The sequence below is a fragment of the Triticum aestivum genome, chromosome 6D, assembly GCF_018294505.1.
Source record: "Triticum aestivum cultivar Chinese Spring chromosome 6D, IWGSC CS RefSeq v2.1, whole genome shotgun sequence".
NCBI lineage: Eukaryota > Viridiplantae > Streptophyta > Magnoliopsida > Poales > Poaceae > Triticum > Triticum aestivum.
This window is the reverse complement of record NC_057811.1, coordinates 487672348-487698112: the sequence shown is the minus strand read 5'-3', so window position 1 is coordinate 487698112 and position 25765 is coordinate 487672348. Positions and strand designations below refer to the sequence as shown.

Below are 25765 nucleotides of genomic sequence, written 5' to 3'. Positions count from 1 at the left end.
ACAACTTGACACGGTAAGTGTCGTATAGGGTTTTCCGCCCCCCCCACCTAGGGTTTCACCAGAGAGCAAAGGGGATCGGGAATCCGTTCCTCCTTTGGGAGCCGCACTCCCCAATTGAGGCAGCGACAGCTCCATTTCGAAGCCGCACTCCCCAATCAAACTTGCACTTTTGAGACTTACCATCAATATTGCATATTTGACTGTACCGTGATATCAACTCTGATTTGTTTTGGTGCCAAATGCAGAAAGGCAATCCGGATGATAGGATCAGCAGCTTGCCCAATGGCATCCTTGTCAACATTCTCGACCGACTCGATGTCTGCGCCGCTGCGAGAACCAGTGTCCTCTCGAGACGGTGGAGTCAGCTTCCTGCCATGCTCTCACGGCTTACAATCAGTGCTTGGGACCTCCTGCCTTCAGAAACTAAAACCAGCATTTCCAATGCTGAATTGGTTCGGACGACCGCTGCAGCTGTAGCCAAAGATTTGGCCAATGCAGCAGTGTCCAATGCTGAATTGGTTCGGAGGATCAATGCGGCTGCGGCCAAAGCCTTGGCCGATGCAGCAGTTGTAGCCAAAGCTGTGGCCAATGCAGCTGTGGCCAATGCAGTTGTGGCCAAAGTGACAAAGAGCATACTGGCACGCAGGGATCCGGGTGGATGGCCCATTCGTCTCTTGAGCATGACGTTCTACTTGATAGACGATGTCCCCATATCAGTCGGGCATGCTGTTGACAGTGCCATGGCAACATGCAAGGTTGAGAAGGCCGAATTCACTGTTCTGATAGAGAAGGGACGCCTAGAGTGCACCATTGACGATTTGGTGAAATACGGGGCATGGTTCGTGTCATTTTTTAACGAGTGTACGGAGACATTTGCTGGTCTCACGTGCCTCTACCTGGCGAATTTGAGATTCGCTGAATCGGACTTCGTCTCCAACATCCTCGTCACTTGCAGGCAATTAAAACATTTAGGTTTTCACAATTGCGACACCGAGAGTTGGATAGCGTTCCAAATCAAACACGCAGAACTCAGTGAGCTCAGTATTGTCAATTGCCGTTTTGAGGTGGCCAGACTTGACTGGGTTCCGAAGCTCACTTGGTTGGTGTTTGAGTTTTGGATGTCTTTCATGAGAACCACCACTGTCATTTGGCTATGCCCCATTGCTCGATGTTCTGAGTGTGTCAAATGTTGCTCTTAGTTGGCATGAAATGGTCGAGTTAAGTACATTTCTTCATGAGATCTCTGTTCGAGACCTGAGCTTGGGGTTTAAATCCGAAATGGTAACTCGGAGGATTGCTTTGTTCTGTCTTCACTTGTTCTCTACTCATCCTATCATGTGCTTATTGTTGCGGATTTGGGTTCAACCAGAGTGTCCGACCAGAAGGCTGGCATCTGTGTTTCACCAACTAAGGATTGTCAACCTTGTTGACATTCCTGAAAGGTATGATCTCACCTGGACAATGTTTATTCTGGAAGCGGCGCCGTCCCTGGAGGAGTTCTACATGACGGTGTGTTCTTACTGAAACCTTGCTCTATTTTTTTTTCTGATGAGGGGTGACTCTACTACTCGATTGTATGTTCTTCTTACCAACAGCCTGTTCTATTATTCTCTTCTGTTTGAGGGGTTTCTCTATTATATCTCCATTGCATGGTTGCACGCCTGTGCTCTCACTTGGAGCACAAACGTCTGCCCTTGTATGCAAAATTAACCTGTTTCGTCTATCTTTGTCCTACGGGTGGTAATGTAGGTAATGGATCATCCTTGTGACATGCAAATGGATCAGGAGAAGAGGAAGGCGAGGTCGTATAGCGAGCACAAGGGTGTTCAGTGGGAATCACCTACACTGAATTTCAAGCACCACCGTCTGACCAAACTAATCATCTTCTATTTTCAATCTGAAGACTACATGGTGAGTCATGTCAGACGTGTCTTGAAAGCGGCGGTGAATCTAGGGGATGTGTACCTGTATGATAAACTGACATGCAGCGAGTGCCGACGCGTGGAACCTCTAAATCCGATAAGGTTCCCGAAGACAAGTAAGCACAGGTGTTGGGTGGAGAAGCAAATCAGAAGGGGTATCGAATCACTTGCCACAATCCACTTCCTGACTACTGCTAAAATAAGGGAGGATCATGTTTCAAGGATAGTGTAGTGTTTTCCTTGGAAGATTCTTTGTGTGGGTTTTGAAGGCATTAGAGGCAGTTTAGTTAATGTTGTAGTACTTATTTAGAGAAAGTGGTCAATTCTGCATATGGTTGTACGCCATGACTGATGGCTAAAAGGTTTTGGTTTTGCTGATGGTCAGGTGCCTAAAAAAGAGTTTTGTTTCAGTCGAATCTTTTTAATCATTTTTTTTACCGTAAGTCGAATCCTTTTATCAAGGCAGCAGCAGCCGGCTCGGTTTTGTTCCAGTTGTCCTTTTTTTCCTAGGTGAGTTGTCCTTTTCTTATATCTAGCCTGTAACAGCCCATGTACAAGTTACTACTACTTACTACTGGCTGGCTGGAGCAGCCCACAGTCCACACACAAAGGCCTGGTCTGATCAATTAATTACTCCCTCCATTCTAAAATAATTGAAGCTAAGTCATTTTTTCTACTTTTGACCAAGTTCCTAGAATAATAAGCAAATATCTATGATATCAAATATAGATAATATCAAAATATATGTCATAATGAATCTAATGAGATCAACTTGGTTTTATAGATGTTAATATATTTCTATATATACTTGGTCAAACTTTACGAAGTTTGACTTAGGACAATAGTAGAACTTCAATTATTTTGGAACAAGGAAGTACTCCCTCCTTCCCGAATTACTTTTCACGGAAATGAATGTATATAGACGTATTTTTAGTTCTACATACAACCATTTCTGCGACAAGTAATTTCAGACGGAGGGAGTATTAAGAAGTGTGTGTGTGTGCATGCGCGCGTAAGCACGTGTGTGGTTGTTAGTGTGTGTATGCATGTGCATGTGTTGATCGGAGAGAGATAGGAGAGGCGACACCATTGACATGATATGTAAACTAATTTTAATGGGTCGAGAGACGATTAATCTCACACATTCTTATTTTGTTGTTTGAACACAGAGTACAACATGGAAGTATATATGCGATTTATATTATTATATTATTGTTTTTTGCATATTGTGGACACTACAAGTTTTATTCATTTTTTGTGAGAGTATTATGTCATTATTTCTTTTAAATTCATTTTTTCATTTTTTTTCCAGGGAAGTACCAATGCACTTAATTCACTCTTTAGAAAAACAAGTTTATTTTTTGTTTGTGTTTTTATTTTTCGTTTTTGTTTACCGAAAACAAGGGCACGACGAGAGAGCTACACTAATATATGGAGCAATGCTACACACATGGACGGGGTATTATGGGATCAACGGAGAGGCTTGCATGGGATCTTTTGATTGGATCAAATCAGGTGAAGGGGCCCACCCCTGCCTGAAAATCAGGGGAGGCAGAGATTAGTTAGAAGAGAGACCCCGTAATGGCCCCGTAAATGTCCGTGTGTTTAGAATTATCGCTAATATATGCATGCTTTTCATACTATGGAACAGTGCAAGTTTCGTGAAATTTGAATGCATATTTTGTCATGATTTCCTTCAAATATTATTTCAAAAAAAAATCTCCTTTTAGGTAATACCATGTCCTTTATTCATCCTTGGTAATCTTTTTGTTTTTGTTTTTGCATTATTATGGGAGCACAAAGGATGCACGCTACCGTGGCTTCCGACGCGTACATCGCAATATATGAGGTCCCGTCTCGCTTCATGCAAGATGAAGCGAGCGCTTGCATCAAGCCAAGCCAGTGGGGACTGTGGGCATTCGATCTCTTTTTTTTTGAAAAATATTAATTAAGCATTTGAAAATGTTAAATATGTATAAAACGTGTTGACAATGTATTAAAAAATATGGAAATTTTAATCATATATATATATATATATATATATATGTGTGTGTGTGTGTGTGTGTGTGTGTGTGTGAGTGTGTGTGTGTGTGTGTGTGTGTGTGTTAATCAAGCAATTGAAAAAAGTGGAACCATAATTTCAAAAATGTTTATAAAACAATTTAAAAAATGTTAACTGTGTATAAACAATGTTGACCGTGTTTAGAAAAAAAGGTAAATTTTCATATTAAAAAATGTTCATCAAAGCATTTGAAAAAATGTTAAATGTGCATAGAAAACAATGTTGACCACATATTAGAAAAATATTAATCTTGTACTTGAAAAATGTTAATAAAGCATTCAGAAATATTTTAAATATATATAGGAGAAAAGTTGATCCTTTGTTAATTTTTTAGTCCTGTATTTAAAATTTTGAATCAAGCATTTAAAAATGTTTAAAGTGTGTATCAGAAATCTGCCCACTGTATCTCGCTTATAGCAAGTCCTATGTTTCACTCTCCTGAAGATGTTCTTGCATCGCGTTTTAATGGCTCGGGCCAGTTTTCCTCGCTCACTTGCTGTACTTTATTTTAGTCTCTTTTTTGCTTGTTTTATTCTCCTTTTCTATTTTTTTCATTTTTTTATTCTTCATAATTTTCTTTGGTTTTCTGTTTTCTTTGTTTTTCACTATCTATTTTTCGTTCTTTTCACGGGTTTTATTGGACTTTTATTCTCTTTACTTTTTCCTTTCTCTTTTTGTTTATTTTCTCTGTTTTCACTGGTTTTTTTGCAACTCTTTCTTCTTTTTTCTTTGTTTAGATGTTTTTTTCTTTTCGGTTTTTATTAGTTTTCTTTGTTTTCCGTTATACATTTTATGCATCAGGAACATTTTATATAGAGATGTTTAACACTTTTCAAACTTTCAGGAATTTCTTCATGTTCACCTTTTTTGCCATACACACTATACATTTTTTTGTATACATCAGGAACATTTTATATAAATATGCTAAATATGTTGGAAATAAATAATTGTTTTGTATATTCGTGTGTCTACTTTTCCATAAACATTGTAAATTTTTTGTATACAACAGGAACATTTCTTATGTAGATGTTAAAAAAATATTATTAACATTTTTTAAGAGATATATTTTTTAATGTCTACCTTTTCATACACACTGTACATTATTTTGTATAAATAAGGAAGATTTTATACACTGACGTTTTAAAAGCTATGGACAACTCTCGTCCTTGGTGACATCTCCAGCTCCCGTTCGATGCCGAGGTCCAGGCTATCTTCGATGCTTCACCATTCCGGATCCTTGGGATGACAACTTGAAAGTGCAACTATCCCTGGGTGGTTTTGGTAATTCCTAACAACATATAGCTCATTGAGCTAATGCTATTTCAAAATAACATTTCAGGAAAACTCAATGATTGACATGGCATGGATGAGAAAAGTGGACCCCTCAAAATGCTAAGGACAAAGGATTGGCTCAAGCTCAAAGTACAAGACTCTACATTTTTCATTTTAAGCGATCCAAGATCACATTGAGTCCATAGGAAAAGCCAATACTATCAAGAGGGGGTGAGGTGTTGCTTAATGAGTTTCTTGCTCAAAGTGCTTAGTGATATGCTCCAAAAACCCTCAACTACTTTCTCACATCCACATATGTCCCAAACCAAAAGTCAAACTCGGCCCCACCGAAACTTCCTATCCGGCGCCACCGAGTTCAGTTGACATAGCCACTGCCACAAACCCTAGTCTTTTCGGTCTCACCGATAGGGATCTCCGTCTCACCGAGATGGGATTGTAATATCTCTGTTTCCCTTCGTAACGTTTCGGTCAAACCAAGATGAGCGATCGGTCCCACCGAGATTGCAATGCAAACTCTTTGTTTCCCCTTTGTAACATTTCGGTCCAACCGAGATGAGTGAATCGGTCCCACCGAGTTTGCCTGACCAACTCTCTGTTTGTCTATTACCAAAATTGGTCTCGCCGAGTTTGTGTAATCGGTCTCACCGAGATTACGTTATGCCCTAACCCTAACGAAATCGGTCCTACCGTGTTGATGTATCGGTCCCATCGAAATGCCTAACGGTCACATTATGAACTAAATCGGTCTGACCGAGTTTCACGATTCGGTCCCACCGAGTTTGGTAAATTGTGTGTAACGGTTAGATTTTGTGTGGAGGCTATATATGCCCCTCCACCCACTCTTCATTCGTGGAGAGAGCCATCAGAACATGCCTACACTTCCAACATATATTTTCTGAGAGAGAACCACCTACACTTGTGTTGAGGTCAAGATATTCCATTCCAACCACATAAATCTTGATCTCTAGCCCTCCCCAAGTTGCTTTCCACTCAAATCATCTTTCCACCAAATCCAATCCTATGAGAGAGAGTTGAGTATTGGGGAGACTATCATTTGAAGCACAAGAGCAAGGAGTTCATCATTGTCAGTGTCAAAACCGGCAGATCTCGGGTAGGGGGTCCCAAGCTGCGTGTCTTAGGATCAATGGTAACATGTACACGGGATTTTAGCCAGCTTCGAGCTCTCTTGAAGAGATAATACCCTACATGCTGCTTTTGATTGTATTCGATGTGTATGATTACAGAGTTGATCTACCTCGAGATCATATGTTGTGGTCTAAACCCTAGAGGTATGATGAGTAATGTCATAATAATCTATCGACTAGCCTGGCCTCGGCTTATATAACATACCAGAGGCCTAGGATAACAAGAGTCCTAGTCGAATACGCCGGTGGGGTGGAGTCCTTGTCTTGATCACCAAGTCTTGAGGAATCTTCCTTGTATATGTCATCGGCTGTCCGAACTGGCCCATGAGTATTCGGCCCTGGGGGTCCTCGGCCCAATCCAACTGATCGGGAGACGACGTGGTGAGTACCCCCTAGTCCAGGACACCGTCAGTAGCCCCCTGAACCGGTCTTCAAGTTGGGGACGCTCCTCGATTCTTCCGAACTGTTCTTCATCTTCGGTCATCGGTCTTGAAAACTGGTTCAACAAATCTTCTCATCTTCGATCTTGAGGATCGCCGAAGTGAATCCGAAAAGTTTACACGTCGGATATCTGAGGGCCCCTTTTAAGTTCTCGGCCTTTATCAATGCCTTGTTATATTTTATGCCACACCTTAGGTTTGAAGTGTTTCTCGTGCGGCGGTGTCTTCTCACGTCCGAGCTCCAACGCCGGACTGTATTCGAGGTATCTTTCGCAGCCGAGCACAAACGCCGGACCGCTCCCGAGCTCCAATGCCGGATTGTATCCAAGCTCCAACGCCAGACTATGTCCAAGCTCCAACGCCGGACTATATCCGAGGTGTCATAGAACACCTTGGTTCAAAAAAAAGTTGAAGGAGTTTAGCCGAGCTTAATGCCAGAAATGCCCTCTATGGAGCCGGCCATTCGAATCCGAGCTTCATGTCGGACTGCTTCCGAGGTGATGCACCACCTCGGGCTTGGGTTGATTGTTTACGGATTTTATTTCCGATGCGTGTAAATTTATTTGCTGTCAATATGTATGACCAGTAGCCCTCAAGGTGTGTGTCGGTCTAAAACCCGAGATGCACCTGAAGGAAAGCATGAAACCGTTGATCCTACACTACTAGGAAAAGGGCTATAGATGGAATGGCCACTAATGGCGCACTGTACATGTGGTGCGCCATTACTAAATACTAATGGCGCACCATGTGCCGGTGCGCCATTAGTGTGAAAATACTAATGGCGCACCACATCCACGGTGCGCCATTAGTAATTTTTTTTTAATTTTTTCAAAACTACTAATGGCGCACCGTGGGATGGTGCGCCATTAGTAGTTCAACTAGTAATGGCGCACCATCCCACGGTGCGCCATTAGTAATTATGTTTCAATTTTTTTTTAAACTACTAATGGCGCACCGTGGGACCGTGCGCCATTACTAGTTCAACTACTAATGGCGCACCACTCCCACGGTGCGCCATTACTAGTTGAATTAGTAATGGCGCACCGCTCACAGGTGCGCCATTAGTAATTTTGTTACAACTTTTGTTTCAATTTTTTTTTGAAAAACTACTAATGGCGCACGGTTGGTGTGGTGCGCCATTAGTAACTTGGCCCATTCCACCGAATGCACCCCCCTGGACCGCCTTTTCAGTTTTAAAAAAAATAAAAGAAAATGATGGAAATGCCAAAAAAATAAAATAAAACAAGTTTCCCATGTGATATGTGGTCTAGTTGTTGGGAAAATTAACAAATATGAATTTCGACTTTATTTGCAAAATCTCTCTGGAATTTCTTAAAATGGGCATAACTTTTGCATACGAACTCGGATGAAAAAGTTTTTTATATGAAAAATCATCTACTCGAAAAGTTACATCCGAGCTACTAATGGCGCACCTGCAGAAATAAAAAAAGATATTATACATCCGAGTTACTAATGGCGCATCAAGCCAAGCCAGTGGGGACTGTGGGCATTCGATCTCTTTTTTTTTGAAAAATATTAATTAAGCATTTGAAAATGTTAAATATGTATAAAACGTGTTGACAATGTATTAAAAAATATGGAAATTTTAATCATATATATATATATATATATATATATATATGTGTGTGTGTGTGTGTGTGTGTGTGTGTGTGTGTGAGTGTGTGTGTGTGTGTGTGTTAATCAAGCAATTGAAAAAAGTGGAACCATAATTTCAAAAATGTTTATAAAACAATTTAAAAAATGTTAACTGTGTATAAACAATGTTGACCGTGTTTAGAAAAAAAGGTAAATTTTCATATTAAAAAATGTTCATCAAAGCATTTGAAAAAATGTTAAATGTGCATAGAAAACAATGTTGACCACATATTAGAAAAATATTAATCTTGTACTTGAAAAATGTTAATAAAGCATTCAGAAATATTTTAAATATATATAGGAGAAAAGTTGATCCTTTGTTAATTTTTTAGTCCTGTATTTAAAATTTTGAATCAAGCATTTAAAAATGTTTAAAGTGTGTATCAGAAATCTGCCCACTGTATCTCGCTTATAGCAAGTCCTATGTTTCACTCTCCTGAAGATGTTCTTGCATCGCGTTTTAATGGCTCGGGCCAGTTTTCCTCGCTCACTTGCTGTACTTTATTTTAGTCTCTTTTTTGCTTGTTATATTCTCCTTTTTCTATTTTTTTTCATTTTTTTATTCTTCATAATTTTCTTTGGTTTTCTGTTTTCTTTGTTTTTCACTATCTATTTTTTGTTCTTTTCACGGGTTTTATTGGACTTTTATTCTCTTTACTTTTTCCTTTCTCTTTTTGTTTATTTTCTCTGTTTTCACTGTTTTTTTGCAACTCTTTCTTCCTTTTTCTTTGTTTAGATGTTTTTTTCTTTTCGGTTTTTATTAGTTTTCTTTGTTTTCCGTTATACATTTTATGCATCAGGAACATTTTATATAGAGATGTTTAACACTTTTCAAACTTTCAGGAATTTCTTCATGTTCACCTTTTTTGCCATACACACTATACATTTTTTTGTATACATCAGGAACATTTTATATAAATATGCTAAATATGTTGGAAATAAATAATTGTTTTGTATATTCGTGTGTCTACTTTTCCATAAACATTGTAAATTTTTTGTATACAACAGGAACATTTCTTATGTAGATGTTAAAAAAATATTATTAACATTTTTTAAGAGATATATTTTTTAATGTCTACCTTTTCATACACACTGTACATTATTTTGTATAAATAAGGAAGATTTTATACACTGACGTTTTAAAAGCTATGGACAACTCTCGTCCTTGGTGACATCTCCAGCTCCCGTTCGATGCCGAGGTCCAGGCTATCTTCGATGCTTCACCATTCCGGATCCTTGGGATGACAACTTGAAAGTGCAACTATCCCTGGGTGGTTTTGGTAATTCCTAACAACATATAGCTCATTGAGCTAATGCTATTTCAAAATAACATTTCAGGAAAACTCAATGATTGACATGGCATGGATGAGAAAAGTGGACCCCTCAAAATGCTAAGGACAAAGGATTGGCTCAAGCTCAAAGTACAAGACTCTACATTTTTCATTTTAAGCGATCCAAGATCACATTGAGTCCATAGGAAAAGCCAATACTATCAAGAGGGGGTGAGGTGTTGCTTAATGAGTTTCTTGCTCAAAGTGCTTAGTGATATGCTCCAAAAACCCTCAACTACTTTCTCACATCCACATATGTCCCAAACCAAAAGTCAAACTCGGCCCCACCGAAACTTCCTATCCGGCGCCACCGAGTTCAGTTGACATAGCCACTGCCACAAACCCTAGTCTTTTCGGTCTCACCGATAGGGATCTCCGTCTCACCGAGATGGGATTGTAATATCTCTGTTTCCCTTCGCAACGTTTCGGTCAAACCAAGATGAGCGATCGGTCCCACCGAGATTGCAATGCAAACTCTTTGTTTCCCCTTCGTAACAATTCGGTCCAACCGAGATGAGTGAATCGGTCCCACCGAGTTTGCCTGACCAACTCTCTGTTTGTCTATTACCAAAATTGGTCTCGCCGAGTTTGTGTAATCGGTCTCACCGAGATTACGTTATGCCCTAACCCTAACGAAATCGGTCCTACCGTGTTGATGTATCGGTCCCATCGAAATGCCTAACGGTCACATTATGAACTAAATCGGTCTGACCGAGTTTCACGATTCGGTCCCACCGAGTTTGGTAAATTGTGTGTAACGGTTAGATTTTGTGTGGAGGCTATATATGCCCCTCCACCCACTCTTCATTCGTGGAGAGAGCCATCAGAACATGCCTACACTTCCAACATATATTTTCTGAGAGAGAACCACCTACACTTGTGTTGAGGTCAAGATATTCCATTCCAACCACATAAATCTTGATCTCTAGCCCTCCCCAAGTTGCTTTCCACTCAAATCATCTTTTCACCAAATCCAATCCTATGAGAGAGAGTTGAGTATTGGGGAGACTATCATTTGAAGCACAAGAGCAAGGAGTTCATCATTGTCAGTGTCAAAACCGGCAGATCTCGGGTAGGGGGTCCCAAGCTGCGTGTCTTAGGATCAATGGTAACATGTACACGGGATTTTAGCCAGCTTCGAGCTCTCTTGAAGAGATAATACCCTACATGCTGCTTTTGATTGTATTCGATGTGTATGATTACAGAGTTGATCTACCTCGAGATCATATGTTGTGGTCTAAACCCTAGAGGTATGATGAGTAATGTCATAATAATCTATCGACTAGCCTGGCCTCGGCTTATATAACATACCAGAGGCCTAGGATAACAAGAGTCCTAGTCGAATACGCCGGTGGGGTGGAGTCCTTGTCTTGATCACCAAGTCTTGAGGAATCTTCCTTGTATATGTCATCGGCTGTCCGAACTGGCCCATGAGTATTCGGCCCTGGGGGTCCTCGGCCCAATCCAACTGATCGGGAGACGACGTGGTGAGTACCCCCTAGTCCAGGACACCGTCAGTAGCCCCCTGAACCGGTCTTCAAGTTGGGGACGCTCCTCGATTCTTCCGAACTGTTCTTCATCTTCGGTCATCGGTCTTGAAAACTGGTTCAACAAATCTTCTCATCTTCGATCTTGAGGATCGCCGAAGTGAATCCGAAAAGTTTACACGTCGGGTATCTGAGGGGCCCTTTTAAGTTCTCGGCCTTTATCAATGCCTTGTTATATTTTATGCCACACCTTAGGTTTGAAGTGTTTCTCGTGCGGCGGTGTCTTCTCACGTCCGAGCTCCAACGCCGGACTGTATTCGAGGTATCTTTCGCAGCCGAGCACAAACGCCGGACTGTATTCGAGGTATCTTTCGCAGCCGAGCACAAACGCCGGACCGCTCCCGAGCTCCAATGCCGGATTGTATCCAAGCTCCAACGCCGGACTATGTCCAAGCTCCAACGCCGAACTATATCCGAGGTGTCATAGAACACCTTGGTTCAAAAAAAGTTGAAGGAGTTTAGCCGAGCTTAATGCCAGAAATGCCCTCTATGGAGCCGGCCATTCGAATCCGAGCTTCATGTCGGACTGCTTCCGAGGTGATGCACCACCTCGGGCTTGGGCTGATTGTTTACGGATTTTATTTCCGATGCGTGTAAATTTATTTGCTGTCAATATGTATGACCAGTAGCCCTCAAGGTGTGTGTCGGTCTAAAACCCGAGATGCACCTGAAGAAAGCATGAAACCGTTGATCCTACACTACTAGAAAAAAGGCTATAGATGGAATGGCCACTAATGGCGCACTGTACATGTGATGCGCCATTACTAAATACTAATGGCGCACCATGTGCCGGTGCGCCATTAGTGTGAAAATACTAATGGCGCACCACATCCACGGTGCGCCATTAGTAATTTTTTTTAATTTTTTCAAAACTAGTAATGGCGCACCGTGGGATGGTGCGCCATTAGTAGTTCAACTAGTAATGGCGCACCATCCCACGGTGCGCCATTAGTAATTATGTTTCAATTTTTTTTTTATTTTTTAAACTACTAATGGCGCACCGTGGGACCGTGCGCCATTACTAGTTCAACTAGTAATGGCGCATCACTCCCACGGTGCGCCATTACTAGTTGAATTAGTAATGGCGCACCGCTCACAGGTGCGCCATTAGTAATTTTGTTACAACTTTTGTTTCAATTTTTTTTTGAAAAACTACTAATGGCGCACGGTTGTTGTGGTGCGCCATTAGTAGTTGAACTACTAATGGCGCACCACCCCCACGGTGCGCCATTAGTAACTTGGCCCATTCCACCGAATGCACCCCCCGGACCGCCTTTTCAGTTTTAAAAAAATAAAAGAAAATGATGGAAATGTCAAAAAAATAAAATAAAACAAGTTTTCCATGTGATATGTGGTCTAGTTGTTGGGAAAATTAACAAATATGAATTTCGACTTTATTTGCAAAATCTCTCTGGAATTTCTTAAAATGGGCATAACTTTTGCATACGAACTCGGATGAAAAAGTTTTTTATATGAAAAATCATCTACTCGAAAAGTTACATCCGAGTTACTAATGGCGCACCTGCAGAAATAAAAAAAGATATTATACATCCGAGTTACTAATGGCGCATCAAGCCAAGCCAGTGGGGACTGTGGGCATTCGATCTCTTTTTTTTTGAAAAATATTAATTAAGCATTTGAAAATGTTAAATATGTATAAAACGTGTTGACAATGTATTAAAAAATATGGAAATTTTAATCATATATATATATCTGTGTGTGTGTGTGTGTGTGTGTGTGAGTGTGTGTGTGTGTGTGTGTGTGTTAATCAAGCAATTGAAAAAAGTGGAACCATAATTTCAAAAATGTTTATAAAACAATTTAAAAAATGTTAACTGTGTATAAACAATGTTGACCGTGTTTAAAAAAAAGGTAAATTTTCATATTAAAAAATGTTCATCAAAGCATTTGAAAAAATGTTAAATGTGCATAGAAAACAATGTTGACCACATATTAGAAAAATATTAATCTTGTACTTGAAAAATGTTAATAAAGCATTCAGAAATATTTTAAATATATATAGGAGAAAAGTTGATCCTTTGTTAATTTTTTAGTCCTGTATTTAAAATTTTGAATCAAGCATTTAAAAATGTTTAAAGTGTGTATCAGAAATCTGCCCACTGTATCTCGCTTATAGCAAGTCCTATGTTTCACTCTCCTGAAGATGTTTTGCATCGCGTTTTAATGGCTCGGGCCAGTTTTCCTCGCTCGCTTGCTGTACTTTATTTTAGTCTCTTTTTTGCTTGTTTTATTCTCCTTTTTCTATTTTTTTTTCATTTTTTTATTCTTCATAATTTTCTTTGGTTTTCTGTTTTCTTTGTTTTTCACTATCTATTTTTCGTTCTTTTCACGGGTTTTATTGGACTTTTATTCTCTTTACTTTTTCCTTTCTCTTTTTGTTTATTTTCTCTGTTTTCACTGGTTTTTTTGCAACTCTTTCTTCTTTTTTCTTTGTTTAGATGTTTTTTTCTTTTCGGTTTTTTAGTAGTTTTCTTTGTTTTCCGTTATACATTTTATGCATCAGGAACATTTTATATAGAGATGTTTAACACTTTTCAAACTTTCAGGAATTTCTTCATGTTCACCTTTTTTGCCATACACACTATACATTTTTTTGTATACATCAGGAACATTTTATATAAATATGCTAAATTTGTTGGAAATAAATAATTGTTTTGTATATTCGTGTGTCTACTTTTCCATAAACATTGTAAATTTTTTGTATACAACAGGAACATTTCTTATGTAGATGTTAAAAAAATATTATTAACATTTTTTAAGAGATATATTTTTAATGTCTACCTTTTCATACACACTGTACATTATTTTGTATAAATAAGGAAGATTTTATACACTGACGTTTTAAAAGCTATGGACAACTCTCGTCCTTGGTGACATCTCCAGCTCCCGTTCGATGCCGAGGTCCAGGCTATCTTTGATGCTTCACCATTCCGGATCCTTGGGATGACAACTTGAAAGTGCAACTATCCCTGGGTGGTTTTGGTAATTCCTAACAACATATAGCTCATTGAGCTAATGCTATTTCAAAATAACATTTCAGGAAAACTCAATGATTGACATGGCATGGATGAGAAAAGTGGACCCCTCAAAATGCTAAGGACAAAGGATTGGCTCAAGCTCAAAGTACAAGACTCTACATTTTTCATTTTAAGCGATCCAAGATCACATTGAGTCCATAGGAAAAGCCAATACTATCAAGAGGGGGTGAGGTGTTGCTTAATGAGTTTCTTGCTCAAAGTGCTTAGTGATATGCTCCAAAAACCCTCAACTACTTTCTCACATCCACATATGTCCCAAACCAAAAGTCAAACTCGGCCCCACCGAAACTTCCTATCCGGCGCCACCGAGTTCAGTTGACATAGCCACTGCCACAAACCCTAGTCTTTTCGGTCTCACCGATAGGGATCTCCGTCTCACCGAGATGGGATTGTAATATCTCTGTTTCCCTTCGTAACGTTTCGGTCAAACCAAGATGAGCGATCGGTCCCACCGAGATTGCAATGCAAACTCTTTGTTTCCCCTTCGTAACATTTCGGTCCAACCGAGATGAGTGAATCGGTCCCACCGAGTTTGCCTGACCAACTCTCTGTTTGTCTATTACCAAAATTGGTCTCGCCGAGTTTGTGTAATCGGTCTCACCGAGATTACGTTATGCCCTAACCCTAACGAAATCGGTCCTACCGTGTTGATGTATCGGTCCCATCGAAATGCCTAACGGTCACATTATGAACTAAATCGGTCTGACCGAGTTTCACGATTCGGTCCCACCGAGTTTGGTAAATTATGTGTAACGGTTAGATTTTGTGTGGAGGCTATATATGCCCCTCCACCCACTCTTCATTCGTGGAGAGAGCCATCAGAACATGCCTACACTTCCAACATATATTTTCTGAGAGAGAACCACCTACACTTGTGTTGAGGTCAAGATATTCCATTCCAACCACATAAATCTTGATCTCTAGCCCTCCCCAAGTTGCTTTCCACTCAAATCATCTTTCCACCAAATCCAATCCTATGAGAGAGAGTTGAGTATTGGGGAGACTATCATTTGAAGCACAAGAGCAAGGAGTTCATCATTGTCAGTGTCAAAACCGGCAGATCTCGGGTAGGGGGTCCCAAGCTGCGTGTCTTAGGATCAATGGTAACATGTACACGGGATTTTAGCCAGCTTCGAGCTCTCTTGAAGAGATAATACCCTACATGCTGCTTTTGATTGTATTCGATGTGTATGATTACAGAGTTGATCTACCTCGAGATCATATGTTGTGGTCTAAACCCTAGAGGTATGATGAGTAATGTCATAATAATCTATCGACTAGCCTGGCCTCGGCTTATATAACATACCAGAGGCCTAGGATAACAAGAGTCCTAGTCGAATACGCCGGTGGGGTGGAGTCCTTGTCTTGATCACCAAGTCTTGAGGAATCTTCCTTGTATATGTCATCGGCTGTCCGAACTGGCCCATGAGTATTCGGCCCTGGGGGTCCTCGGCCCAATCCAACTGATCGGGAGACGACGTGGTGAGTACCCCCTAGTCCAGGACACCGTCAGTAGCCCCCTGAACCGGTCTTCAAGTTGGGGACGCTCCTCGATTCTTCCGAACTGTTCTTCATCTTCGGTCATCGGTCTTGAAAACTGGTTCAACAAATCTTCTCATCTTCGATCTTGAGGATCGCCGAAGTGAATCCGAAAAGTTTACACGTCGGGTATCTGAGGGGCCCTTTTAAGTTCTCGGCCTTTATCAATGCCTTGTTATATTTTATGCCACACCTTAGGTTTGAAGTGTTTCTCGTGCGGCGGTGTCTTCTCACGTCCGAGCTCCAACGCCGGACTGTATTCGAGGTATCTTTCGCAGCCGAGCACAAACGCCGGACTGTATTCGAGGTATCTTTCGCAGCCGAGCACAAACGCCGGACCGCTCCCGAGCTCCAATGCCGGATTGTATCCAAGCTCCAACGCCGGACTATGTCCAAGCTCCAACGCCGAACTATATCCGAGGTGTCATAGAACACCTTGGTTCAAAAAAAGTTGAAGGAGTTTAGCCGAGCTTAATGCCAGAAATGCCCTCTATGGAGCCGGCCATTCGAATCCGAGCTTCATGTCGGACTGCTTCCGAGGTGATGCACCACCTCGGGCTTGGGCTGATTGTTTACGGATTTTATTTCCGATGCGTGTAAATTTATTTGCTGTCAATATGTATGACCAGTAGCCCTCAAGGTGTGTGTCGGTCTAAAACCCGAGATGCACCTGAAGGAAAGCATGAAACCGTTGATCCTACACTACTAGAAAAAAGGCTATAGATGGAATGGCCACTAATGGCGCACTGTACATGTGATGCGCCATTACCAAATACTAATGGCGCACCATGTGCCGGTGCGCCATTAGTGTGAAAATACTAATGGCGCACCACATCCACGGTGCGCCATTAGTAATTTTTTTTTAATTTTTTCAAAACTACTAATGGCGCACCGTGGGATGGTGCGCCATTAGTAGTGGTGCGCCATTAGTAGTTCAACTAGTAATGGCGCACCATCCCACGGTGCGCCATTAGTAATTATGTTTCAATTTTTTTTTATTTTTTAAACTACTAATGGCGCACCGTGGGACCGTGCGCCAACTAGTAATGGCGCATCACTCCCACGGTGCGCCATTACTAGTTGAATTAGTAATGGCGCACCGCTCACAGGTGCGCCATTAGTAATTTTGTTACAACTTTTGTTTCAATTTTTTTTGAAAAACTACTAATGGCGCACGGTTGTTGTGGTGCGCCATTAGTAGTTGAACTACTAATGGCGCACCACCCCCACGGTGCGCCATTAGTAACTTGGCCCATTCCACCGAATGCACCCCCCCGGACCGCCTTTTCAGTTTTAAAAAAATAAAAGAAAATGATGGAAATGTCAAAAAAATAAAATAAAACAAGTTTCCCATGTGATATGTGGTCTAGTTGTTGGGAAAATTAACAAATATGAATTTCGACTTTATTTGCAAAATCTCTCTGGAATTTCTTAAAATGGGCATAACTTTTGCATACGAACTCGGATGAAAAAGTTTTTTATATGAAAAATCATCTACTCGAAAAGTTACATCCGAGTTTCAAAATCCTAAAAAACCTAACAGAAAAAAAGATACGGGGCTTTTAAGATCTGGAGAGGCAAAATAATTCAAAAAAAATCAAACTTACTAATGGCGCACCTGCCCATGGTGCGCCATTACTATCTTCCCGCCTTCAAAATTCAAAATAAATAAAAAAATAAAAAAAGTTACTAATGGCGCACCTGCCCATGGTGCGCCATTAGTATCTTCCCGCCTTCAAAATTCAAAATAAATAAAAAAAATAAAAAAAAGTTACTAATGGCGCACCTGCCCATGGTGCGCCGTTAGTATCTTCCCGCCTTCAAAATTCAAAATAAATCAAAAAAATAAAAAGAAAATAGTAATGGCGCACCTGCCCACGGTGCGCCATTACTATGCCGTATATATGGCTGGGCGTGTCCTCTCCTCCTTACCTCTTCATTCTTCTCCTCCACTCCACCTCACCTCCACTTCATCTCCTTCTCCCTCCTCTCCGGTGAGCTCCTTCTCCCTCCTCTCCGGTGAGCTCCTCCTCCCTCCTCTCCGGTGAGCTCCTCCTCCCTCCTCTCCGGTGAGCTCCTCCTCCCTCCTCTCCGGTGAGCTCCTCCTCCCTCCTCTTCGGTGAGCTCCCCTCATGGTTTCTCCTTCCTCCTCTCCGATGCTCCGGTGAACTCCTCTCCGGCGACCTCCTCCTCCTCTCCGGCGACCTCCTCCTCCTCCTCTCCGGCGAACTCCTCTCCGGTAAAAGAACACGGCAAAAGAACATACAAGATCCAAAAACAGGAACAAAATTTGAAATAATATCGTGCAAAAAAACGAGCCAAAAAAACAAGCAAAAAATGGGCAAAAAAATCGCGATCCAGATCCAAATTCAAAATTCAAAAATAGCAATGGCGCACGGTGGGGGTTAGACGGTGCACCACTACTATTTTCCCGCCTTCAAAATTAAAAAATACTAATGGCGCACCGTGGCCTATACTAATGGCGCACCAGTGGCCTATACTAATGGCGCACCATGGCATATACTAATGGCGCACCAGTGGTGCGCCATTAGTAAAAAATACTAGTGGCGTGATGCTAGTGGCGCACTAGTGGTGCGCCATTAGTAGGCAAAACTGGTGCGCCACTAGTAAGCCTTTTTCTAGTAGTGCTAGTAGCCCCTGAGACTCAGGTCGATGCGCGAAATCGGCCCGAGGATCAAATCCTAGCTCGGTAGCATACGTAGGAATAGAAACATAGTGTAATATATTAGAGATAATAGTGATCGACGAACGGGCCCTTGAGAGAGGGTCTTGAGAAGTTGCCGTGATATATTAGCTTGACGCCGGATAGCCCCAGATGGTACCTATTGTTATCCGAAGACACGTTTGCCCATAGTTCGGTCAAGCCGAACACTTGGCACTTGGAATTTTCTGCATTGAATAGGCAATGCAGTAGCCCCCGAGACACTAATCGGGTGGCAACACCAGATCAGGGGATCGATGTGCCCTTTTTAATATTTGTAAATAATGAGCACGAAGCCTAGTAGCCCCCGAGCCTTAATGTGGGCACGGGTGGCCGAATTAAGGATCGATATCCATTTGATAGAAAAAAATTGTTTGCATTTAACAGAAACTTCTCAGAAAGAGAATAAAGATCTCATAAAGGAGTTGGAGCTAACGAAAGCTGAGCTCGCCAAGGCGGGCCTCAAGGGGCTCAATAGATAGGGAATTAATGCCAATAAGGAACTATGAGAGCATTATGTCAGCTGCTCGGGTGTCTCAAAGAGACTGTTACATTGACTCTTTAAAAGATTGGCTGAGAAAAAAATTAATTTTTGCTCATAATTTATGTGTAATGATTCTATGTACCCAAGTACTTTACATCATTAATGCTCGGATCCGCATTGTACAAAACTTTGTTGACCGACCATCGGCTTCAACCTCTTCGGCCAGTAGCCGATGAGTGTTTTCCTACTTTATATAGCCGTGATAAGGGCAAAGATTTATGGAAAACAAGGCAATCCGGCCATACGATTTTATAAACAAAGGTACGCAGAGAGATATGTTATATTATTTTTTAACGTAAGAAGCATCTTCCAAAGAAAATAGTCCCGCTATCGGTTTCTTTCTTTGGGTTGTCATGCCGACCATGATCATGAAACCTCACCTCCGATCAATGCGGGAGAAAAATATTGAGGATTTAGTTCGGGGAAAGTTCCCGAACTCTATGGTATTAATAAACCAAAATTTTCACTTCTGTCATTGCCTACCAATGTGATCCTTTAAGATTGCTAGCTTTCGGCTTCATCCAGTCTGAGGTACTTACTCGGATGACCCGGTAGTAACAATCACAGAGGTGCTCCCTTTACCACCTAGCCGAACAATCAGGAACATAGGGGTAAGCACAGGAGTCAGGCAATCCAGCTTGGCCAAAATTTTAAGTCAAATTGATGTATATTTATGGCTTTATAACGATAATTACAGAAGGCAGCGCTTGTATACTGAATACAAATACTGGTGATATATGTTTATTTTATGTATAATGATTGTATGTATCTAAGTACTTATATCATATCTGTGTTCACCCGAACTTTAAACGCGTCTTAACCGACCGTCGGCTTCTCCCTCTTCGGTCAAGGACCGAAGAGTGTTATGTACTCCACCTGTCGAGAATATCGATAGTGTTTTCGATAACCAGGCAATCAGGCCATAAGGCTGTAACAGACAAAGGGCGCTTAGGGAACTTATGCTATATTACTGACAAAGTGTAAGAAGCATCTTTGAAGAAAATAGTACCTCCACCGATACCTTTCTTCGGTTGCTCATTGTTACTATGAGACTTGTGCAATAGATTTTTGTACTCATGAGTTTCGTTGTGTGCCGACCATGATTGAAAACAATAAGAGCGCTAGCTTTCAGCTTCACCCAGTCTGAGGTCCGAGCTCGGATGACCCGGTCGTGACAATCGTAGAGGTGCTCCCTTTACTCCCTAGCCGAACAATCGGGAACGTAGGGGTAAACACAGGAGCAAGGCAACCCAGCTTGCGGAACACTTAAATCAATATGGTGCATATTGTGGCGTAATACACGAACAAGGAACGAAGCCGTACAAGTATAATCGTATGCAAAAGGAAAGGCTTCATAAAGGAAGCCCCCGAGTAAACGGGGTATTCGAATTTGTGTGTCACAAACAAAGTTTTGACAAGGAAGTATAATGCTTGGTCGAACCGGAAAAAATAAAATCGTAAGTTTTTGAGCTTGAAAGCGACTTAGCTTGTTAATGTGTTCGGCATTGATGACGCGGTCCAAGCTTGATGTGGGACAAAGTTCCATCCCCCAAGCCGGCCCCAAGGTGGTGGAGCGAAGAGCTCGGCAATCCGAAGTGGTGGCATAGCACAGCCAATGCAGGCTGGCAGAGTGACGCTGAAGCCCCTGGTGTGGGTTAGTGAAGTGTTGACGAAGCCTCCCCTCCAGCTGAGGAGACAACACTGCCCAACCCGAATCATTTATCTGTGCACAAAAAATAGTGCAAACCGGAGATAATAGTAATAATAATGAATAAAATTGTTGTGTAATAAATAATTTATGCAAAGTAAGTAATAAAAGAAGTATGGCCTGTGCGCCGAACACTCAATGAGGTAGAGCTCTCTCGGTGATGCCGAAGTCCCTGAGGCAACCGAAGATGTCGGTATGGCTACTCGACCAACAATGTGATCACGCGAGATGCTTTACGCCAATTGGGACGACGTCGTCGGCCTGCCGAAGATACCCTGTGACGCAGTCGAAGTCCATTACCTGCACATGTAAAATAGTGCAGGCCAACAACAATAATATAAATATATAAAAATCCTCGCATAATTAATTTACGCAAAATAATTTATTTAAAAATATGTGGCCTGGCGCCGAAGTCAGTGTCGACGCAGGGCATCAGCGTGACGCGGTAAAGGCGTGGTAAAGCCCGAATTCACAGGTCGGTCTGAGTTCCGGATGCGGCGTTCGCCGAACTATGCACGGAAACTGAGCGAACCACCATGCGACTGTCATTAATGCGGCCACCATTTGATAGACCTGTGTACAGATGATGGAACAAACCAAAGCAATAATTTCTTAGAAAAAATAAACCCAACCAAGCAAAAATTGCTAGGATTAATAGCACCTGGTTTATTTGTTGTAGCAGTCCGAAGAAAGGTTACTCCCAAAATTGGGACTCGATCCGCACAACCATTGCCTGATGGGTGATGAAGCGACGGCATGGCGATGCCGGCAAAGATTGTCTCGCCGAGGCAAAGCCCCCGGTCCAGCTAACGTAACGAAGCTGGTCGGCTGGTGACGCCGAAGTCTCCGGAGTAGGTTGATGAAGAGGACGGCGCGGGGTTGCCAACACAGGGCAGCACGCCAAGGTGACGACACAATTGTGTCGACGGAGGTGGGACGACAATGTTACGCCGAGGTGACAGCGCGGCCCGGTCTGAACCAATCGCCTGCACACACAAGATAGTGCAAGCCAGAAATAATAACAATAATATGCTTAAAAAAATCTTCTACTAAATTAATTTAAGTGAAGGAAATAATTAAAGAAATATGGCCTGAATGCCGAGGTGACGGAGCAGGTCGGTAAGGTGATGTTGCAGCCACCATGCCAGCCGATGTGTCGAAGCTGGTCGGCCGGTGACGCCGGAGTCACCGGAGCATGTTGATGAAGAGATAGCGGAGACCCCGGTCCAGCCGAGGTGTCGAAGCCTCCATGTCAGCCGATGAGTCGAAGTAGGTCGGCGTGAGGGACACCGGCTTGAAGAAGCAACAGTGCGGCCATGCCGATGCAGGTCGTGGCTCGTGACGTGGTCAATGCCGGCTTGATGAAGTGACTGTGCGGCGATGCCGGTGTGTCCGCTCCGTGTGATCCGTGGGGCGGCTATGTTGGTGATGATTTACCCTTCGTGATGCCAAACTCTTGTTCGGCTTGCAGAGATGATGATCCGAAGAAGTTGAGCTCGGCTCAACAAAGCGACGACGTGTCTAGCGCAGGTCGGCAGCCGTGGAGCAATGTTGTCAGGCTGGTTTGACACCGGCGCAACGGTGAAGATCATATTGGAAAAGACTTTAAAATTAGTGGGATGTGTTTGGGAACAAAACACAATACCCCATACAAAACTTCCTTCAAAAAGGATGTCCGAAATCGCGTTCATAAAAAAGATGAACTCGGGTCGGATTCATTCTCGCGCAGAAAACAGATCTGAAAAGTGATGCACTAATCGGAAGGTTCCGGGAGTTTGGACGGTCGGATCGAGCTGCAATTTTGAGGGGTGGATGATATAGGAATTCCGCAGCCGATCAATGGTTGGATCTTCCAAAGGATGTCCGAGCTAGCCTCTGGAGACCACGCCCTGAACTCGTCTAAATTCCCGTCCAGACTCGACAGGCCTCCAGTATATCATAGATCGCTGAAGATTCCCCCATCGGAACGCGATGAAATTTTACAGGGTTGCTATATACTCAATTCCGCACTATTCCACTGAAGCAATCATCCAACCAACGCTCGAGGAGGCGGTGACGGCGAATACGAGTTCGCTTGTCCAGAAAAACAGCATGGTCGCACGAGGGCAATGTTGACGTTGAGCCCCCGGGCTCCATGGATGATTCCTCCGTGATCTTGATAGAGATCGGAGTTGATGATGATGAGGACATATGTACGATCTTGATGATCCGAAGAGGAGTCTGGTCCTCGGACCAGCTGAGGTGACCAGTCGAGCCGGCGATGAAGACGCCGACGTCCCAGTTGATCTGCAGATCAGCCATTGATCCATTGCCGATCACACAGCGGAGCTCTCAATGAAAGCACCATTGTCGGTGTCAAAACCGGCAGATCTCGGGTAGGGGGTCCCAAGCTGCGTGTCTTAGGATCAATGGTAACATGTACACGGGATTTTACCCAGCTTCGGGCTCTCTTGAAGAGATAATACCCTACATGCTGCTTTTGATTGTATTCGATGTGTATGATTACAGAGTTGATCTACCTCGAGATCATATGTTGTGGTCTAAACCCTAGAGGTATGATGAGTAATGTCATAATAATCTATTGACTAGCCTGGCCTCGGCTTATATAACATACCAGAGGCCTAGGATAACAAGAGTCCTAGTCGAATACGCCGGTGGGGTGGAGTCCTTGTCTTGATCACCAAGTCTTGAAGAATCTTCCTTGTATATGTCATCGTCTGTCCGAACTGGCCCATGAGTATTCGGCCCTGGGGGTCCTCGGCCCAATCCAACTGATCGGGAGACGACGTGGTGAGTACCCCCTAGTCCAGGACACCGTCAATCATCAACACACCATTTGTTACTTCTTGGAGAGTGGTGTCTCCTAGATTGGTTAGGTGTCACTTGGGAGCCTCCGTCAAGATTGTGGAGTTGAACCAAGGAATTTGTAAGGGCAAGGAGATCTCCTACTTCGTGAAGATCTACCCGAGTGAGGTAAGTCCTTCGTGGGCGACGGCCATGGTGGGATAGACAAGATTGCTTCTTCGTGGACCCTTTGTGGGTGGAGCCCTCCGTGGACTCGCGTAACCGTTATCCTTCGTGGGTTGAAGTCTCCATCAATGTGGATGTACGGTAGCACCACCTATCGGAACCATGGATAAAAACTATCCGTGTCAACATTGCGTTTGCTCCCTCAAACGCCTCCTCTTACCTTCATATGCAATTGTTTTACATTCCGCTCCTATACTCTTAGAATTGCATGTGTAGGTTGATTACTTGATTTGAGCTAAGTTGCTAAAATCTGCCAAGAACTAAAATTAGGAAAAGGCTAGATTTTTATTTGGTCAAGTAGTCTAATCACCCCCCTCTAGACATACTTTCGATCCTACAAGTGGTATCAGAGCTTTGGTCTCCATTTTAACCTAGGAGAGTATGGCATCTAGCGAGGGAAATTACCACCGTAGAGGTCCTTACTTTGATGATACAAATTTTGCTAGTTGGAAGCATAAGATGAAAATGCATATTCTTGGACAGAACCCGGCCGTTTGGGCTATTGTGTGTATTGGCTTGCAAGGTGAATTCTTTGATGGGTGAGAACCAAACCGTGAAGCTACCGTGGAAGAGTTGAAGATGCTGCAATACAATGCTCAAGCTTATGATATTCTCTTCAATGGATTGTGCCCCGAAGAATTCAACAAAATCAGCCGTCTTGAGAATGCAAAGGAAATTTGGGATACTTTGATTGATATGCACAAAGGTACCGACTCCGTCAAGGAATCCAAATTGGATGTGCTTAAAAGTCAACTTGACAAGTTCAAAATGAAGGATGGAAGGCGTCGCTGAAATGTACTCTAGGCTTGCTCTCATCACAAATGAGATTGCCGGCTTAGGAAGTGAAGAGATGACCGATAAATTCATCATCAAGAAGATCCTAAGAGCCTTGGATGGAAAATATGATACCGTGTGCACATTGATCCAAATGATGCCCAATTACAAAGATCTCAAGCCAACGGAAGTCATTGGAAGAATTGTTGCTCATGAGATGTCACTCAAGGATAAGGAAGAGCTCCACAACAGGTCAAGCGGTGCTTACAAAGCCTCATGTGAAGCTCCCACATCATCAAGTGAGAAACAAACCTTCAATGAAGAATTGAGCCTAATGGTGAAGAACTTCAACAAGTTCTACAAAAGTAGAAGCAAGGAAAGAAGTTCCAAGTCAAGGTCCTACAATGAAAAAAGATCTTCTAGTCGTGAGCGTAATTGCTACAATTATGGAAGACCCGGACACTATTCCAATGAGTGTACGGCTCCCTACAAAAGAAGAGAAGATTCTCCCAAAAGAAGGAGTAGAAGAGAAGAATCACCACCAAGAGAAAGAAGGAGTAGAGATGATCGTTATGAAAGAAGACCCTCTCGGAGAAGCAAGGATTCGGAAAGGAAGGATAAGTCATCAAGGAGCTACACAAAAAAGAAGACATCAAGCTCATGTTGGTGAATGGGTATCCAGCTCCGACTCTGACCATCACTCCGAAATAAGTTATCACTCCGACTCCGAATATACTCAAGATGAAGGTGTTGCCGGACTAGCACTTGTGACAGCCAACTCCTACGACATATTTGACTAACCAAATGAAGGAATTGGGAGGTGCTTCATGGCTAAAGGTCCAGAGGTAACACAACCCGAGTATGTTGATTTCAATAGTGATGAAGATGACTTGCTAGGAGATGATGATTTACTTGTTGACAACTCTAGTTATGAAAACTATGATGAATTTGCTATTAATCATGCTAATCAAGATAAAACGAATGACGGTGATA

The 25765-nt window shown here is 42.4% G+C and overlaps 1 pseudogene; it reads left to right on the top strand.

Annotated features, from left to right (window-relative positions):
• Positions 1-239: 239 nt before the first annotated feature.
• On the top strand, positions 240-2154 carry LOC123142791 (uncharacterized; annotated as a pseudogene).
• Positions 2155-25765: the final 23611 nt, after the last annotated feature.